The 6,580-nt window shown below is 38.2% G+C and overlaps 1 long non-coding RNA gene across 1 annotated transcript; it reads left to right on the top strand.

Annotated features, from left to right (window-relative positions):
- Positions 1-388: 388 nt before the first annotated feature.
- On the top strand, positions 389-3,940 carry LOC109196684 (uncharacterized). Its single transcript, XR_002058098.2, has 2 exons — positions 389-2,535; positions 3,574-3,940. It is a non-coding gene; the product is annotated as an uncharacterized LOC109196684 (long non-coding RNA).
- The last annotated feature ends 2,640 nt before the right edge of the window (positions 3,941-6,580 follow it).

Consider the following 6,580-nt stretch of genomic DNA (forward strand, 5'->3'; position numbering starts at 1 on the left):
TGCTGAGACTGACTTTGACTGTACTGACACTGTCCCGCTTTTCGTGGACCAGAACTCTTTCCAAGAGACTGCTGACATTGCTCTGGAGACAGAGGTTAACAGTTCACCTCCTGCTGACAATGGGTGTGCTGTTAGAGGTTCTTATAACCTCAGACCAAGACGAGTTCCTAGAGTCACCGCTGACTGGTCAGTCAATAGGTGGACCAACCCTTTTCATACTGACAGAATTGACCTAAAGTGACCTTGTTTTCTTTTTGGTGTGTTTTATGTGGTCTACTGTTGTAACAGGACCGTTGTTTGAGTTTTCTACGATTCATGTTGGCATTGTTTTCATGTTGTGGTAATGTGTTCATGCTTACTGTTACAGTCTTTGGGAAAAAAAAAAGAAGAAACGCACTGTAAGAAAAAGGGAATTTCATTCTGTAATTGTCCTGGCTATCCTAAGTTTGTTTTCTTTCTATAACATTTATTTAAATGGACATTCACCATGTGGGACACTGTCATGTATGCCAGTTTGTCGATGTTACACTGTACATTTCCCTGTTTTGGTTTTAACATCTTATCCTGCTGACCATGTATGGAGGCTGGTTAAGTCTGGACTGTACCTTTGCTGTGTTCGGCTGGGGACAGCCTTTGTTTAACCCGGGGGGAATATGTAACAGTCACAATGGTGTGGTGTCTCTTTAAGACAACCCAAGTCGAGGGCTAATGTTGTCATCAGTATGCGCCACTGCCCTCTCTCTGTGTGATTGTGTGGACATGTGCTTGCACGCTAGTGCATGAGGAAGGACGGGGTTTATGTTTTACCTCTCCACACACCTTTCTTTTGCAATGTATGGGTTGTACGAACACTGTGCGCTTTTTGTTAAGCTGCAGCCGTTCAACCGGGCTTATATGGTTGGCGAAGATGAGGTTTATTAAAGGACACGCTGTGGAATTCCTAATGCAGTGTGAATGTGCATTCTTTTGACTAGCCCTGCTAAGTGTTTTGCCGCCTCCTCTCAACCACTAAACACAACCCGACGTTACACCGCCTACAGGATGGCTGACGGCTTCATCCGATGCAAATGTATTAGGAGGTGAAAATTTTGGTACAGCCATTTTTGCCGACTATACTGCCGAACCCAGACAAACTGTTAGCAATGGCAATGGCACTGAAGTAGAGTCACCACCACTAGACCCCCCAGTCACATCGGAGGTGTTGGAGGAGGAGCAGGAAAGTCAGAACGTGATGGAGCAAGACGCAGCTGAGCTTCAAACACCTCGTCAGAATCAGGTAATGTACTTTATGTGTTTCTGTGTGTACGTGCGCAAATTTTTAAATGTATGTGTGTTGTTTAACCTTAACCAAGCACAGTTTCCCCAGTTCAGCTTCAGCAAAACCGGAGTAAAGCCTAACTAGAGAAAATGTACTCAGTTCAAGTGAGGGTTATAGGATCAAAGTTATGTGTTTTCTAAGATAAACTACTTGATTAGAATAATTTAATAGGTATGAAGGCCAGTGCTGAATTTCAAATGCATGAATCCACTGAAATTCAGGCTCACACAGCAATGTAGGCTTAGTTACCATACTTAAAACCGATTCAACATATAATAAATAAACTCATTATTTACCAGTGTTGTGTACCTGCCTTGGTTGTTGTTAGATGCTCCATGAATCAAGCAGCTTTCAACTTTTTCTTTCAGTTAAAGAGTAGATTCCATAAAGACTGGTTAAGCTTTATTAAATAACTCTTAAATTGTTCATAACATTAGCTATCCCTTGTAGTAGGAATCTTTTAATAGCAAAAATGTACAACAGTTTGGAGTATTTCTTTGTTTTGTTTTGCATCTGGTGGAATTTGAAATACATTCTGAGTGAGTCATTTTTCTTACACAATTGTCTTCTTTTTGTCCTGTGTAAAAGCGAAACTGTTGATCTTGCCAGATGTGCAGATGCATTTGCTATTGGTGTGCGGGAGCAATCCCACCTATCACAGGTACTGCTTCATCTGATATTATGGGGGTGTCATTGTTAACTTGTTAATAAGTCTGGTTCACTGTAGGGCTGCAACTAACGATTTTTTTCATAATCTGTCCATTATTTTTATAATTAATCAATTGTTTTTTTATTACTGGTTTTATTCAGCTATTACTTTCACCTATATAAGTTATTAAGAACAAATGTACATTACGAAGAAGTTAAACACGAGAGTTGTGCAGTTCACTGCAATGTATTTAACTCTGGGCACACTCAACAGTTAAAAATGAGCTTAACAGTGTAAAATATGTTCATTTTTAGGCAGAAAAGACAAATGAAGTAGAATTATGTAACCCATATCAACTACACCCTGTCACATGACCCACGTCAGCTGATTTGAGGTCCCTCTCCTGATTTGCTCCTTCCACGTCGCGGCAACTATGAAAACCGGCTGTAGAGGGATACTTTCGGGTTCGACTCCTGCTGTGGCTGTAAGCTAATGGCGTTTAGAACGGCGTTAGAAAACAAAGTGTTTTCTCCCCTCAATTCATTTATAAAATCGTATCACCTCAGCGGTAAGTGTCCTTAATATCTACCAAAAACAACCTTTTAGTTGTCAGTAACCAGTCGATCGTTTTCGCGATTAAAAAATGACTTTGTTCGGCGGCGTTCCCACCGCGAGCAGAACTCCGGTTCAGAAACCGCTGTTTTTGAACACTTTTACTTACTTAAGCACTTTAATGGGCTTACTTTGAAACAAAGTGCAATTGAATGATTATTGTTATGTGTTGCCTTGAATTCGGCTATGCTGTCTGTTAGACAGTTGTTTTTCTTTATTGTTGTTTTTGTATTTGTTTGCAGCGAACGCTACTGGAATGTATGGCTTAAGCTACGTAGCCAAGATGATTAATAATTTAACTGTTGTACATTTGTGACTGATGATGATGATGATGATGATGATGATGATGATGATGATGATGATGATTATTCATGATTCGCATTGTTACATAGAATTGCAGAAAAATGTATTTGTTTACCGGTGTTGTGCCAAAAACTGATTGCTCGTATTTAAACTACTATAAGTAACTTGTTGGGCTATAATATGTGAAACATATGTCAAATGCATCCCTTACGGATGACATAAAGTCATCTTGAGCCACAAACAACATTCGTGTAACAAGGTAGAAGCCGCAATCACTTTTTGGCAGTGACTTTTATATAACCTTTATTTATGCAGTTAAAAAAATCCCATTAACATTAAAAATGTCTTTTGTAAGAGTAAGCTGGCCAAGAGGATAGAAGAAATGGTAGCAAATATTACAATAGTTCAGTAAAAATATTTTAAGTGGGGATAAAGGACCGGATTGGTTATAATGTAAGTACAATAACACAGAGTTGTAAAGATACTTGAAAAACAGATCATTTTTTAATTCTATATATAACCCCTTTGTAAACCCTGTTCACCGAAGTCTATTTACAAAGATACGTATATTACACATAAAAAATACACAGAAACATTGGAAATCAGTTTTTGGCAGGCAATCACTTTTCGGCACAACACCGGTAAACTGAATTGATTTTGATTTACTAATGGACATTTTTCTGGCCTACAGGTCAGGGTTTTTTTTCCCCCTTTGAATTGATCTTCTTCATATTGAAATGGCGAGCCGGTAGGACCATTCTTTGTTTTTTTCCCCCTCTTTCCCCCCCCACTTTGCCGTCTTTGGATTACGGACATATTTCCCCATTGTATGAAGCTGGACCCTAACGAGGAATACCTTAAAAGTGAACTTTAAAAAAGAAACTTTAACAAAGGACCAAAAGGACTCTTAACAAAAGGACTCTTGCACAGAAAAATCACAACATTGATTGATTGATTAATTAATTAATTGTGGACATTTATTTATGTTGTGTGTTGTATTAATTATTTTGTTCCATTTCCCCTTTCCCCCATTTATTCAATATATTTTTGGTACAAGATATTGCAGTCTTTGGTCTCGTCATTCACACCATCTAGGCTCCATAAAGAACTATTTCTTCTGCGCGTCAGTCAGTAAACTCACCCATTGCAATAAAACTAGCCCTTAAATAACTTTGCGTTACAATTTCATAAAAAATTAATGAGGTAATCATTTGTTCCCTTTTTCTGTTGTAACCTTTCGTGCTCCTCCATCTTGCTCAGTGCAATGTGTTTGTGCCACGTGAGTCATGCATGTGGCATGTCATGCAAAACAAGGCCAATTATTGGCTGATTTCTTCTTCTACTGCTCCACTGGTAAATTACAACATTCAGTGCCTCATTAATTTGAGCTAAAGCCAGAAATCGAGTTGCATTTTGCTTCTGTCATATTTTCTGTTTATGTTTTCATGTCTCTGATGTGTGGGTTTTTGGTTTTTTTTGTTTTGTTTTGTTTTGTTCCCCCCCCCATCAGAGGAGTGTCAACAACATTGTTCTTGGTGTCCAACCGTATCAAACGGCTCTTCTGACGTCCTTGATGGGGAAAAATGAAGACCATCCTTGAAAGGCATCCTGACAGCAATGGGCCTTTACAATAAGAAGTTCTTTCAACACTGGACAACTTTCAGGATCCCTTTCCCATATGTGCAGCTTCAAACCTACAGGACCGTGTAACACAGATGCATTTCAACCCTGTCACACCTGAGGAGATCATCATTTCCAAGTATGCCTGTAGAGTTAAAAAGGGAGAATCTAGAGTTCTTGCAATCCAAAAACAAGTATTTCTACTACATTCCTTTGATTGAAAGTTTGAAACCGCTATTATCCAATTCAAGACTATTTGACATGCTCAGTGCTGGACCTCAGAGTTGCCCCAACGCCAGTTTTTTGTATGACATTAATGATGGAATTATTTTCAAAACCCACCCACTGTTTTCAAAGAAGAACTCTGCTTTACAACTGATACTCTATTCTGATGAGATAGAAATGTGTAACCCCCTAGGGTCACGTTCGAGTGTAAATAAACTGCTAAGGTTTTATTATACCTTAGGCAACATAGACCCTAAGTTTGGATCAAAGCTGGCTTCAATCAGACTTCTCGCAATCGCAAAGTCTAGGGACATAGATGAGTGTGGGGTAGATATAATACTACGGAGAATCAATGAGGACTTGAAGTTACTGTACAATGGCGTTATGATTAACACTGTCGATGGGGAATTTTATTTAAATGGAGCAGTTGTTGCTGTGTGCGGAGACACTCTTGCCCAGCATGAGCTTGCAGGTTTTAAGGAAGGAGTTGGTTTTGCGTATAGCAAATGCCACCATTGTGAGTGTACTTTTGATGAAATGGGTGATGAAAATTTCAATGAACAGAGTTTCACCAGACGGACATTGGACGGACACATTAGGCAGTGGATTGAAATAGAAAAGGCAACTACTGAATTCTTGAAATCCTCGCTCAAAATGACTTTTGGCATAAATAGACAAAGCAAGTTAGTTGATTTCCCAGGTTTTAATCTCATAGAGCAGATGTCACAGGACATTGTGCATGTAATTCTTGAAGGAGTGGCACCAATGGAAATTAAGTGTGTGTTGAAATAATTTGTTTTATCTGGAAATTTGGAATTGGACTGTTTTAATTCTGCCATGCAGAATTTCTTTTTCATCAGTGGACATATGTGACAAGCCTTCAACAATTAGTATTGCTACTTTAGCTTCAAGTGACAACAGACTCAAACAATCCTCTGGACAAATGCTTATATTGATCAAGACTTTGCCATTCTTATTGGACTGTGTTGTAGAGAAAAATCCCTTTATCCAGTTTATTTTGGATTTAATTGAAATTGTTAAAATACCTTTTGCCCCAGTTGTGTCTTTACAAACTGTGTCCAAACTAAAAAAAAAAATGATAGAAGATCATCTTAAACATTTCAGGCAACTATTCCCAGAAAACAATGTAATCCCAAAGCAACATTACATGCTGCATCTTCCCTCTCAGATTATTGCCCTGGGACCTAAAATACGTCATATGTGCATGAGATTCGAGTCTAAACACAGGTTTTGTTTTTTTTTTTTTTTTTTTTTTTTTTTTTTTTAAAAACAAAGGTCATTGAAATTAAACTTTAAGAATGTGTGCAAGTCTCTTGTAAACCACAATCAGCTGCTGGAGTGTTGTCAAAGTGAAGCAGGAACTGAGCATCCGATATTTGTAAATGAGAAAGAACTAGGTCCTGTATCAGAGGTTGCTAATATAGAGCATTTGCAATCAAAGGTTGTAGATTTTTGGGGGATTGAAGATGCTATACATCATGCCGTTGGAGTAAAGTGGCTTATTTTACATGGTAACAAATACATCTGTGACAGGTCTCTTATTCTCATTTCAGCAAATGGTTTAAACCCCATCTTTGGACTTGTAAAAAAAACATTTTTATTGTTAATAGTGTACTTTATTGTTTTGAATACCAGGTGTATGAAACCTTGGGTTTCAACAAAGACTTTCTTGCCTATGAAATTGCAATTCCCAACCTTGCCCAAGCAACTGAACTGACTGATGTTGAAAACCTACTTGATTTTATGTCATATTACCTAGTCAATTTCAGAAACAGTGTCTATGTTATGACAAAATATAACCTTGAAGATGTCCTTTCTTTAAAAACCTGAAA

This window comes from Oreochromis niloticus, linkage group LG22 (assembly GCF_001858045.2).
Source record: "Oreochromis niloticus isolate F11D_XX linkage group LG22, O_niloticus_UMD_NMBU, whole genome shotgun sequence".
Lineage (NCBI taxonomy): Eukaryota > Metazoa > Chordata > Actinopteri > Cichliformes > Cichlidae > Oreochromis > Oreochromis niloticus.